Raw genomic sequence first — 14,255 nt, forward strand, 5'->3', positions numbered from 1 at the left:
CCGGTGCTTCCTCCTCCCGCGGAGCTGAGCCCGGCCTTGGAAAGCTGTTCTCCATCCCTCCCGCGGGTGGGCTCTGGAAAGTTAGCAAGCGAGGGCTGCCGCTCGTCCACACTCAACCAAAGGGGGAAAAAAAAAAAGGCAATAAAGAGGAAGGGCGGGTCAGGCATGAGCTCAGTGCCTGGTTTGGGTCCAGGAGCAGCCGGAGCAGAGGGCGGTGGGCGGCTCCGCTCCCCTCTGCGCCGCCAGAGCCGGGGTGCGCAGCCCAAAGCCTTCACCAACAGCGCGCAGCGCTCAGCGGGGCTCAGCCCGGGGACTCGCGGAAAACTTCAAGCACAATTTTATAATTTTTAGTATATAACCTGTTTTCTACGTGACGACCCCCCCCCCCCCCCCATTCCCCCCCCAGAAAAAAACCCAACCAAACAAAAAACTCACGTGTTTTCACACTTTCCAACACTAGCCAATGCCACTAGCTAGTTGTTTACAGTTCACATGGAAACTTCAACTGAATAGTCCAGGGGGAGAAGGTTCAGGGGACACTTACTAATGAGAAAATTATTTCCTGAGAGAAATTTAGCAAAAACACCTGTAATATACTCCTTGAGCTTAGCTCACATAGATAAACATGGATAGTAAGAAAAAAAAAAAAAAGAAATAATCACAAGGGAGGCTGCAATAGAGACATTTGTTTTCCCCAATCTCTTTAAACATAAACAGCTGTACATTTTTCACTTCACGGAAAAAATACAAGGCATGTCATTTGCCAAGAAAGTATGAGAATAATGGGAAATCAATGCATGACTACATCTCTGTTCTCATCTTGAATTATTCCAAATGATGTAAGCTTAAAGGTGTACTGGAATGCTATAACATAGTAAGCTCTGAAATAAAATACTTAGGTACAGCTAAACATTAAAGTTGAACTGGAATGCTTTCTACCCACCAGAGGCTTTTCTCTGGCAAACTGGTTTTCTTCCATAACAGCACACGAGCAAGGGCAGGAACCAGGCTACCTGTACATGGTGTTTGTACACTACCCAGCCTGTGCTCAAACCACATAACTGCAAGGCTCCTGGATTTCACTTGGAAAGGACACTAGCAGAGGCAGTTTATTGTATTGATTTTCCTTTTTAAGTGGTCTTCCATCCGGGCTGGCTCAAGGCAGCTGGGCAGCCTTATATGGCAGCAAGGCTGCGGGGAGGCAGCAGTGCCTTGAGCAGCCTCCCCATCTATTCCTGACCACCCAGACTGGACAGTTGCTCCTCTGCTTTCTGCACCCCTGCCACAGCCCCTCGCCAGATCCACTCAGGGCTCACCACCAGCAGAACAGAGCTCACTGACCTCCTTGGTTCCCCCACAACACACCTCCTGCCCCAGCCATGCCTTGGTAGGGCTGCACTGCCTTAGCTCCAGAGAAAAAAATTAAACATCTTATTGATGCCATTCTGACCTCATTTCCTTTCACTTCCTTTTCCTCCAGACCACCTCTCATTGGGTAGGGGGGAATAACACGTCAGTCACTTTCACCAGTACTGAGAGAGGTCATGCAGTAGCAAAGACTGAAATGCAGCCATATTCCAGGTTTGGGGCTGCAGTTTGCACTGCTCTTCCCCCTTTAGAGCAGAAGTGTGCCTTGTTATCCACCACCCAACAGCAACAGGGCCACTGTTAAGTGGGCAGGACAGTTTTTCACAGACTTGGTCCTTCAGAGGCCTCATCGCCACAAAGAAATAAAACTTGACCTATCAGTAATAGCTGACATAAGAAAATATCTTGGGACTCAGACTCTGCCAAGTAATCAATAAACAAAGTATTTTTCCAAACTTAATTCTGTACTTGTATGATCTTCAATTTAACTTTTAAAGCACATTTTAGATTACCTCCAAGAAGTACTGAGCATCCCAAAGGCATACTACTTCCACCACTAGATTCCCCTCTTTCTCATACACTTTTAGGTTTTGTTTTACCATTTCTCTTAAGAGTCCAGACACTTAATAGCTATTTCAGGAAGGGCAAAGAAATTAGAAATGCCTATCAAAGAGCACAACATACTTCATGCTACTCTTGAACTAATGGTGCTGTGATAGCTGGGTGGTATGTAGTGCAACTGTCAAAGCAGGCAATCCTTAATAATATCCAAGACAGACACTATTAAAATACAAATCACAAGGTGGTCTGGAGGACAGGCAAGTTTGCCCGTTTGGACAAAGCTTTATTAATAGATGGCCACTTAGTAACAAAGAATATTAATATCCAGCCCAGCACCACCAATGCATTACCACAGAGGGATTTTGCAAAAAATTCTCAAGATGCACCAGCTATGCATGGGGTACTAACTCAGCAACTCTTATTTACAAGAGTTTCACTCAAAGACATCCTCAGGAAAAATCCACTGAGTGGTAAAACACCTTTTGGAAGTTAAAAAAAAAAACACCAAGGAAATTGCTACTAGTATAGTTATTAATGTTAAGTAGGCTAAGGCAACATAAAATGACATTTACATCATTACTTCTTACAAAATTTACTATAATATATATGTGTATGTTCTTAACAAAACAGATTTGCCACATAGAGGTAAATTTTTAAATAAGAATTTAAAGAATTAGTGTCTATCCAAGCCTGGTTTTGACATTTGCAAACTACTACACTTTAAAAAGGCTTATTTAGTAGTCACATTATTTTAGCACTGTTTTCCACTACTGTTTGCTTATTCTCACAATTGGGTCTGAGCTCTGTCAAACAAGCCATACTAAAAGCTTGCAGAACAGAGCTGCCTTTGTTCTTTGGCACTGCCAGTCCCCTATGGAATCAGGCAGCACACTGAACTGCACTCGACAAACAATCCCTGACCTTCAATTACTGCCTTGGCTCACTGCCACAGGATACATGTATTACAGGTAACACAGCGTGCCCTATTTTGCAGATAATCACTAGAACTACAGATAATCATGAAAATCAACGGAAAAATGCAAACATTCCCTTCCTAAAATCGCAGTTGTGACTTCTCCGGTGTGCTGCAGCCCAGCCCAGGCTCAGGCCACGCATGTGAGGACAGCAACACTGCAGGTTTTGTATTTTTAGCGACTGCACGAAAAATTCCAGGTGGTGGCTGGCTTTGCCGTCCTCTGCTGGACGTTTTCAGTTTGTTTTTTGTTTGCTTTGAGGCGGAAGGTTGTGCTGGCACAGTTGTGCAAGAGCTGCTCTTTTTTTTCCCCTGCTATTTTTCCCCTCGAGGGGCCTGGCAGGTTTTTCAGCAGGGCCCGGTGGCAGCTGCAGCCCTCGCACTTGCGGGCTGGCCGGCAGCCAGCGCCGGGCCCGGTGCCACCGCCTGCTGGGAGCCATGGCCACCGGGAATGCCACTCCGGCTCCAGGGCAGCCACAGCACACACGGATCGGGGTTCTGCTGTCACCCCCTCGGGTTTCCTGCAGGCAGAGAACCCCTGAACTGCAAACCCTGCAAACCCTGCTCCTGTGCTTCACGCCGCGCCAGGGAAACCCACGTGCGCGGTGCTGCGGGCCAGCAAAGAGCACATGCAAATATTGCAAATGAGTAAATATTTAAACTTTAAAACAAATGAAGGTTAGTTAAATCGGTCTTCACTATTTAAATTAGCATTTTTTTCTACTTATCTTCTTCCTGTCTGTGCTGCTCCACATTTGCTTAGCAAGCAGAACCGTTTCATAGTGATAGTCCTGCAGATATTTCCTGCAGAAATAATGCAGTGTAAGGGCAGAGCCACGGTCAGCCTCGTGTTAGTGGAAAAATTAACTAACTTTCTCATTATGCATTTGTGCAACCCATCGAGTTCAGACCCTGTACTTAAGTGCAGAAGCCAAAGTCCAAAGGAGAAAATAATGTGTGTGAAACAATCATTACTACTGGAACTGCAACATGAGAAATGCAGTAACTAGCATTCAGGTGCCAGTTCATTTGGCAAATTCTTCATTTAATTCTCCTTTTTTGGTTATTGAGGTGGGCAAATCAGACATGCAAAAACTTCACCAGGCTATCTTTAGTAACTTTTCAAAACTGAGAAGCTGAGGACAAGAGCATACATGAAGGAACATATGCAACAGTACAGTTAATACACTCCAGATCAGTGCTAACTGATTTTACAGTATATTTCAAATTAACCCAATTTAAAATATGGTGTCTATCTTTTTAATGTTTTCAATCTGCTTTTAAAACCAATTTTGTCCTTCCCTGGGCAGGCATCATGGGGTTTAATGCTGCATGCATCAACATGATTGTGCAATTTTCCCCATTACTTCATCCCCATCTACTTCATCATACCAGTACTGTTACCACAGCTGTGGGAATAAGCCCTGTTAGTGATCTGGTGCTATATCTGTGGCTGAATCAGTGTCCACTGCTGTAACAGGAGACCAATAATTGTGATAAAAGAAAAACCAGATGCATGGCCTTAAAAAAAATCATCATCATTGTAGTCAATAGAATTGTATGAGTTTTCTTATTTGCTGGACAGTGCTCTAACTCCAGATTTATGTTCAAATACAAAATATCAAGCAGTCTCTCAGGCATCACTTTGTGGATGTCTCACTTTAAGCCCAACATCACTGTAAAAGACCTGTGTTTTCCTAATCCCCCTTCCTTCATTAACTGATCCAAAATGCTGGGACCCATGCCACTCACTCAAATTGGGTAACATCAATGTCAATGTGTGACCTACTCTCTCTCACTTCTTGGTGAGGTTTTTCTAAAAAAGCTTATCAAACACATTTTTCTACCCATCCCCATAGTTCAGAGCACCAGCCTATATTGCCTATATTCATTCTGTATTTCATTCTGGCCTTAATAAATGCACACATGTTCAGACCAGGCAAAATGCTGTCACAAACACTCCCAGCCACCCTTTGCATTCCTTCCCCCAGCAGCCCCATTACATCACACTGCACTTCCCGACACAGCACTTTCCAATCCTGGTATCACTCATTTACCAATTTCAGGAACAATTTACTGACAATACTAGCAAAGCTGATTCACTGACATCTTTCCATTTTCTCTTTAAAACTCTGCCTGCTGTATTGACCTCTGAAACCTTGACAATGGCTTGGGCACTGCTTGATGGAAGTCTCATCTTCCCTCATAAGCAATGCCTTCTATTTCTCACCTCCTGTCTCTGTGTGTCATCTGCCCTTGACTCACTCTCACATTTTAACTCTGTACAGAAAGGAACCCTTTCCATTCTGAGCTTGTTGTAGAACTCATTGGACAAGGGAATTCTGGACTTTCATGTGAGTTTTCAATTGTCGTGGTAATGTGCCATAACATTCATTAACGTCTGGACAGATTCTGTCTTCTGCAAAGCAAGCACAACAGCTTCAAGTTCATAAAGCACAACAGCTTCAATTTCATAATGTTCTTACCCACACTCCATCTGCAATATTCATCAAACCCTCTTCAACTTGGGTGCCATCCATGTTTTTGCAGGATTCATGCTTTTTCAGCCTTCTTGCTTCCATCACAGTGATGCCAAACTCCGTCCAACTCATTTCTTGGCTTTTCTTTCTTCATCCAGCCCTATCAGCAACATTCACAATGTTCTTGCATCCTTCTCCCCTATAACTTACTGGTTGTAACATTCATTTACCTGGCCTCCTTCCAGCCTCACCTCCAGTAAAACAACCTTAGTAAGAAAATCAGCTTCAGGCTTCTAAACATCCACAGCATTTCTGCTCTTCTGATTCACAGTACTGTCGTGTCCCTCTCATTCTTCCCACTAATTGAAATCCATTACAGAACAGGAGTCCACCTTTCACCCTCCTACTATTTCCTGTTCCTCTCAGACAACATTCCCAACTGCCTCTCAGAAGCTCATTTTGCTTCCTGAGTCACTCAGATCTAGCTTTCATAAGGTCCCTTTCTGTTCTTATTACCCAGAACCTAAATACCTGCCTCACCTTTTTCCATCTTATCCCCTACATATTTGTTAACTTGAATTTCCAGAGCGTTGGGGGTTTTTTTCCCAATTCTGCTGTTTTTTCAGCTCCTCTGCCCTGCCCCTCCCTGTCCTTTGTCTAGAGCATCTTATTCACCAGCTTAGTCATCTTCCTGTCTTTTTAATGGACTGTGTTTTATTTTGCATTTTTCTGCTTGCTCTTCACCAAAACAACTGGGGAGCATCGTCACCACAAAAGCTCAGCTTCCCACTGAAGCTGAGGCTGCTTGATGGCTCAGGCTGCTGGCAGGCCCTTTGGTCAGGGACTCCTCCTGGAAAGCAGCCCTGGCTCCATCGGAGGCGAGCCAGGGTGCGGTTCTGAGGGAGCCTCACTGCAGGCATCACTTCCTCTTGCAGCAGTGGTGAGCATGCACCAGTGCTGGGATTTTCCATTCCTGCAGCCCCACAGGACTCTTGTAACATCAAATGCTCCCTACATGCCTGACACCACACCCAGGGCATGCAACGTAGCCTTGACACGATGCTATAAAATGGTCACTTGAGCAGTAGGCTGGGACAACTCAGTTCAGAGAGTGGAACTGGCTCTTGAAACAGAGCTGGATATGATAAAGAGGAGCTCCTGTTTGGAGTTATTTGCCATAGCAAAAGCCTCAAAAATACACAGAAGGTGAAGAAGAAAAATACTGAAAAAAACATCAAGAACTGATAGCAATATTTTAAAAGAACACATCATAGAAGCTGAAAGAGGGGAATACCTCCTTCATGTTATCATGTGAATAAAGTTGTTGTACATAAATTTGGATTCAGTTTCTGAGAAGCAAAAGACTCCTCAGGGCCACTTCTCGAGGTCTACATTTACTCCCTGTTACTGACAGCAGTGAATTTCACTGTTTATCAGATACAACAAGAGCTGTAGAATAAGCAATTCAATCTGCAACATACTCTGAACTGGGGAGGAAGAGGGTGGTCCAGGGATAGTGAATAGTTAAAAGGCTGCAACTTCTACTCCTTCCTCCTTTTCTACTTCCACTGTCTCCAGAAAAGCAGAAACCTCATTTGGCAGTTCTTTAGGCTTTCTAGCTGGCTGTCTATGGTTTCCCATAGGCCATCCATGGAGGGAGAGAATTACTCATTTTGGACTCAGTGCCTCTTTGCTCTTAGCTCCAGCTTGCTGGGAGTAAGGTCATACTGGAACATTGGTCTGTGTTTTGCAATACATCTTTTTTATATTCTAAACATTGTACACTTTACCCATAAGGGTATCTTAAAAGTAGTATTTTCATATTTCCAAACACTAACACTTAAGTATTAAGTAACAGTGTGCATCATGTTTTAATTATCTTTATAAAAAGCTCCATCTTACTGAGACAACGTGCTAATATGTACTCCTCAAATAAAAACAGCAGACTGTTCACCTCACCTTTGTGAGGGAGGGAAAGAAACAATCAAGTGTCAGACTACACAGAAATGTATTTTAGCCTTACACAGAAATGTATTTTAGCCTTCTTGAGCAGTATTTTCTCCTGCTATGATTATTTTATAATCATACTGTGTCTCTGTCAGACCTCCTACACAGAAACACTTGCTAATACACTGGTTTGATTCCTGAATCTGCAGCATTAAAGGCTTGGGAGAACTTCTCAAATAAAAAAAAACTCTTACAGGCATAAGCCACTAAGAAGGTGAGGTTAAAAGTTTAACATTTGATAATAAAAAGTCTGATGGAACAGACAGGGTTTTAGTCAATATATCCCAGCATCAGGATAATGCTGAAATAATATTGAAACACCATCAGTCTATCTAATAAACAAATTAGAAAATAACCTAGATATGATAATGGATTCTCCCCCCGCCCAATGCTATTTTTAGATTCTCACATCTGCCCTACATGCTTGTCCAGTAGCAACCTTGATGGACAAACACTTTTTTTTCCATTCAGGAAAACACAGGACAGATGGCGTTCAAAGTATTTCTCTCAGAGATAACAAGTTTTCCGCTTTTTATAAATTCACTTATCTTCACACTGTGACAGCTGTGAGTTTAAAGATAAAATCAAAATGATCCAGATCTTGTTCATCTCCTTTCTCTAGGGTCTCTGAAAGGTCACAGAAACACGTCTCACTCAGAAATTTTCTACAGAATGTGGAACGTTTTTCTAAGTTTAAACTCACTGGTATTTTAGAAAAACGCAATGCATTTTTTTCCAAGTTATGTCTCAGGTCTGTATTGTGAATTTGGGATCTTCTGGATCCCATTGTAGAGTATATCAGATAGTACTTCCCTCCAAGATCTATTTCTAGTGGTGATTACATTCCCTCATTCCTCCCATACTGGCATGCACAGCACTGTTATTAACCTGCATTTTCTACTTCCATGTAGTCTGTCATGTAGTCTCTCTGTATTCTGTGCTCTGGTTATCCTCATCCTCCTCCCCTGCATCCTCTATGGCTTCAAATGATCTTTCTCCAGCATGGATGAGCACAATTATGTCTGTGAGTGTGAAAGGGCTGTGGGGCAGCCCCAGGGGGACACAATCCTGCCTCTGTTCTCACACACCCCAGAGTCACCCCTGCCATCACCACACAGCCGGTTCTCAGTCCTCCTCTGACCAGCCAGAAGGCTCAAAGCTTCTCCTTGCCAGTGCTGCTCCTGGATAAGCGCTCATCTCTATTTGCCATCTGCTCCTAAATCCACCACTTTCTGGTTTATGCAGTGACGTTTCACTCCATTTTTATTCCTTTGTTTCTCAAGGATATTCCATTTTATTTGCATCAAAAATCCTCATCCTCTGTGTTAAGGGCTTCTCCTATTCTGCACCATCTAGTGCTTTAATCAAATTTAATGAATTAGTCCAAACATTTTAGTAAAAACATGAAGCAAGTCATTCCCAAAATGTGCTAACAGTTATTGGCAGACAAAACTATTCTACCACAACACTCCACCTGTTTCAATACCACATAGCCAACATCTTATAAACTCATTCCTACCTAATTTACTGTTCATGTTCACTCTACTAATCCTAGTCTTCCTCTGATTGGTCAGTGTTTGACATAGTGTGGGATGCATTACAAAAGTCTAAATGAATGATATTAATTACATTTTCTTGCCTCACAACAAAGCAAACTGAAATTTTTATTCAGGTGGGTCCATGATACAGCATTTCAAGGTGCTGATGGTAAAGAGTAGACTAGGATTAAGGACAGAGGGAGGAAACACACAGTAGCTATAATCAGTCTGTTTGTGAAGACTTTAAAGGATACAAGACCATGAGTAAAATGTAGCATTAAATCAAAACTGTCAAAGCAAATTTCCTTGCCAAATAAAAGAGCAAGCTAGAGAAGCAGATCTATATCCTGACACTTTGCCTCCTATGACACTCATGTGTGCAAGCTAAACACATTAGACTGAAGTGAAACTAATGGAGATGGGTATCAGGAAAAAAGAAGGAATAAACAAAACAATTCAAAACAAAACAAACCCCAACAACAACAACCAAAAAACCCATCAAAAAACCAAAAAACAAACACCTCCAAATACTCAGAAATCACCACTAACTATCTGTCAAAATATGCAAAATATGTATGTAGAATGCAGTTCCCAAAGTCACCTACACTGGGTCTGGTCATACTCACTATATTTATTAGTGACCCAGATCATGGAACAAAGACTACATTTATTAAATTGACAACCAACCAGCTTGATGGGACTGCAAATTATATTAGAGGACAAAAAGGAAAACTGGACAAGTGGTCTGAGAAAAAAAGATGATATGCAAAACACTGCACGTAGGCAGAAGTCAACAGCAAAAATACTGAGTGGCTAAGGAAGAACTCCATAGAAAAAGAGAGCTTAGGTCCAATTTCTGGACTGAGTTAACAGTATCATGCTGTAAAAATATAAACACAATACTGGGATATATGAATGTTTGTACAACCTGTGCTCAGCATTCATAAAGCCTCAGTTATAGTACTATAAAGTGAGCAGAGTTCTGGATATTGCTCCTTAAGATAGGTATGTACAATAAAAGGAACACAGTTTTGGAAAATGCCATAGATTAATACAGACTGAAGAGACTGGGAGGGGAAAACAGCTGGGTGTGTCCCCAGTTATGAAAACAGGATGCTGCAAGGAATAATTTCTTAATCTCTACAGCAGACACAACAAGTTTTAACTGCCTTAATTTAGATTAGATGATCTCAAGGTCTTTTTCAGTTGTACGATTCTAGACTATCTGCAGAGTCACTGACCTCTCCCAAATAAAACAGCATTTAGAAACACAGGGCCAAATTAATAATATCTTTAAGTCTGCTTTTATTATGCCATGTACCTCTCTGCCCAACATCAGCTAGTTCATGGCTTCTCTCAAGAGCAACAAACCATTGTTCCTGAGAGGGCTGCAAAGCAAAAAGAGCCTCGAGACCTCACTCCTGGCAGCAATGCTTTTGAGAGCTGGGAGGTACCAGCTCTCCCTGGCTGCTCTGATCCCAGCTCTCTCCCTGGCTGCTCTGATCCCAGCCTCCATATTCCCACCAGGGAGATGAACAGGAAGATTTACCTGCAGACCTTGGGAAAGGTTCTGGCAGATCATGCCTGACCTGAATGCCATAGAATGGCCTTCCTTGTCTTAGAGATTAATTCTCCCCAAAGACAAGTATAGGGTCAACAAAATCCACTCTCTGAAGTAGATATATTGTAGTTTACTTTCTTTTCTTTAATCTCCTAAATCTTTGACTGCCCCTCACCCACACACTGCAATGCCTTCCAAAGTTTTACATATTGTGAGGATAGACTGACAGGCTTTTAATTGCTTGCCTAATTCTTCCTTTCTCCCTCTTCTTGTTGGCACTGCTTTCTCCAATGATTGGTATCACCCTGAAGGAAAAATCAGCTAAAATAGTTACAATCAACACTATTTTTTTCCTAATTGTGAGATGAAAATTTCTCATGGTCCCTGAGCATTTTCCTCTATTTATCATTATCCTTACTGAAAATTAGGCCCAGTATATTTAATGTTTTATTTCTGTATTATGGTTATTCTCTATCCTTTTCACCACCATCCTCAAGTTGAGTTTAAAGACATAAACAATGGGTGGAAGTTTAAGAACAAACCCTTATTTTTATTTGCTTTCACATCATTTACAAGATCAAGTTTAATTTTTAGAAACAAACCCGAATTAAGTTGTCCTGTCCTCTTCCACCCCCTCCATTGCCTGCAAGATTCCTGCATTAATTGTACTATATATTCTCAGGCTATTCATCCATTTTGAGCTACAGACCAGGATAACTCATTACTGAGGAATCAGTTTCCAGGCAAGCTTTCCATATCTATAAGTTCCAGAAATTGAGTCCTGAGGCTCCTTACACCTGTGACCAATTTTGCTTATTTAAATTTGCCCCTAAGATTCAAAACCTAAATTTCCAAACCCAGTTCTCTACATTTTTTTTCCCATATTTCAAACTGAATCAAGCCATGATTACTAAGGGTGCAATTTTACATTCCACCTCATCTGCTGGACTGTGAGCTGCCCCTGGCTGGGAATGCCTGAGTGGCTCAGGAGCCCCCAGCAGTGGCTGCAGCTCTCTCTGGAGATCTGATCCATCCATCAGAGCTCACCCCAGTGTGACTCATTCCCACTGGAGTCACCTTGCTGATGTAACTCATGCCTTGGCTGCCTGACTGCTCAGATGAGCTGGACTGGGCAGGGAGAGAAGCCAGCTCTTCAGCAGATGATAAAGCATAAAGGGAAACTGAATGCTCAATCCAAAATTATTTTCTAGAATATCCTCATTGCTTTTCAAAATGAAGGCTAAAGTAGCACTTTCTTCCTGTTGGTTCAGTGACTAGTTTGAGGAAGAAACTTGCCAGCAATCAAATCCAGGAGTACCTTGGCCCTATCACTTCTCTTATCTCCACCCAGGAAAGTAAACCACCTGATAATAAGGCAGTATTTATCTAACAACACTACATACAAAGATCCCTACCCCTGTTTGAATCTAACCCTGGGGCTAACACAGATTCTTTCTTCCTTCTGTCATCTTTTTCCAAAGTGATTTTCGGCCAAACTGAATTCAGTCTGACCTTTTTACACCAAAGCTTTTTTCCTAGACCACTATATAATTACTACTGCACAACTTTTGCCTTTGTTCAGTTATTTCTGAACAGCACAAAGCCTTTTAAACACATCTAGTCCAGTTAGTAAGAGCATTCTGCCAACCTTCTGATACTTGGATATTTTATATCCTGACCTCATTGAGAAGCTCAGATTTCTCCATTTTGTTATCCACGCTCTCAACATTTCAGATATTTCTTAGTAATCACATACCATTATGCAGTGGAAATTTTTCCTGAGCTGCAATGCCTGGCTGTCATTTTCCTTAATCTTGGAACTCTGTTCCTTCTCAGTCTAGTCTTCTACCCACTGGCACTTTTCCATATGCCAAGAAAGAAACATTTACCCAACAGCAAGGCCTGAATGGAGGTTGCAGTGCTGGTCAAAGCTTTTCCTTACACTGATGTTCCCAGCCATGCCACTAGCTGGGAAGGCAGGTTTTTTCCAGGTACTTGGGATCAGAGCCTCTCTAGGAGTATCTCCTGAGTGCTCTCTCCACCAAGTACCATACTCCACTTAGGACTGTCAGAGCATCTGCTCTGCCTTCTCCAGGATGGTGTGCACATCTGTAATCCACCACAGAGAAAATGTACTGTCATTTACCCTATCATGGAGGTTAATGATGGAGTCTCTCCTTCCCACTCCCACTCAAATCCCTTCAGGATCTTTCTCAGCTTTCTCATTCCTTCTTATCTTCCCATTCAGCAACATCAAAAGTTCCACCAAGAAATCTGCAGTTTCTCAGCCTTCCCTTAATTCTTGGATCTGGTTTAGGTTCCAGCCTCATTGCCAATTGCATCTTGAGCCTCCCTGCTTTTCTGGCTTTTTTCCTCTTCACTTTTGAACAGTATTAGCAATTTCATGCATACTATATTTAGTCATCTCTATTAAATCTGATATTTTTCAGGTTTCCTCCACCATTCTTTGATTATTAACTCTCCTTTATTTCAAGTCCCTGCCTTTAAAAAGGACACTCTAAACTCCCTTGATATACTCACCAGTTACACAGCAACTACTTATCAGCTGCTTGACTTTTGAAACCTCTTGTCTAAAGGAATTTCAGCCCTTCATTTAGATCAGCTGTGGGTAGCAACAGGAACCAGCCTCATACCTAAGTTCAAATGCTGTCCATAAATTACACTCAAATCAAACACTTGTCACTGGTCCTCAAGAAATAAGATTTGCTTCCCAATGCCTCAGGAGAGAGTGCTGTGCTGGATTGGCTGACCTCTGCTATAAGCTCAGTGCTGTATAACAAACTGGATGTGTCAAAGATGTCTGATTTGGTTATTCCCATGCAAGTCTATCCAAATTTGGCACAGTTAGAGACCTTAAAAAAAAAAAAAAAAAAGAGTTCACAGATATCTGACTGAGAAATGCTTGCAAGGAAGGTGCTGTTTCCATTCCTGACAATCACTGCTCCTGATTACTGAGGGTTGTGGCCTTAGGGATCAGGACAAAGAGTGCTCCTCATTGCTGGCACCCAGCACTAAAGAAAAAGGGAGACAAAAGCAGAGGAGGAGGCAAAGGGGCAGGGAAGGAACCACCAGGTGGGTGAGAAAGAATGAACACACAAACCAGCTGGCAATGGATTAACAAGAATAGAAAATTCTGTGTACTGCCACCACACATCCCCCTTGGAAGCTGGAAACACACCTAGAAACCCCAGGCAACATTCCTCTGGTGTTTTACAAAGACAACTTACTGCTTCTTTTGTACCTGGGCCACAAAACCAAAGCCAACTGATGTGGGAACAAGCACTTTGCTCTGTAAAATGCTTGTGTATTAACAGGGATTAAGCTTCTCTCTACCCCACTCCCTTCTCTCCATCATTTGAAACAGGTATCCTTCAAGGATCTCCCCACCCCAAACTGACAGGAAGGAGCAGCATTTTATTTCTGCAAGTACTGCCTGCTCACAGCAGTGTCAAAGCAGAAATCACCCAGGCACTCTCCTCATACACTGTTCTGCTTAGTACCTTCCTCTCTTTCCTGGCCAGTGTCACTTCTGAGTATTTTTGCCACTTACACATGTGAGGATGAGAACATTGTCCTTTATCTGTGCCTTTCAACTTAGTTTTGTAATTAATTATTTTTAATAAATCTCCTGCTCGTGTTCAATTTTTTGTAATAGTATTTCAATTTACTATTTAAATTAAAATACTCTTTTTTTTGGCCCAACTAGCCAGGCATAACTGACACAAAACCACCAATAAATCAGATAA

The 14,255-nt window shown here is 42.2% G+C and overlaps 1 protein-coding gene across 3 annotated transcripts in view; it reads right to left on the reverse strand.

Moving 5' to 3' along the window:
- Positions 1–14,255, reverse strand: part of JMJD1C (jumonji domain containing 1C) — a 159,387-nt gene that overhangs the window by 61,399 nt on the left and 83,733 nt on the right. The gene's annotated exons all lie outside the window — the stretch shown is intronic.

This window comes from Melozone crissalis, unplaced genomic scaffold, assembly GCF_028551555.1.
Source record: "Melozone crissalis strain CALT ecotype California unplaced genomic scaffold, PUWL_Pcris_2 ptg000019l_1, whole genome shotgun sequence".
NCBI lineage: Eukaryota > Metazoa > Chordata > Aves > Passeriformes > Passerellidae > Melozone > Melozone crissalis.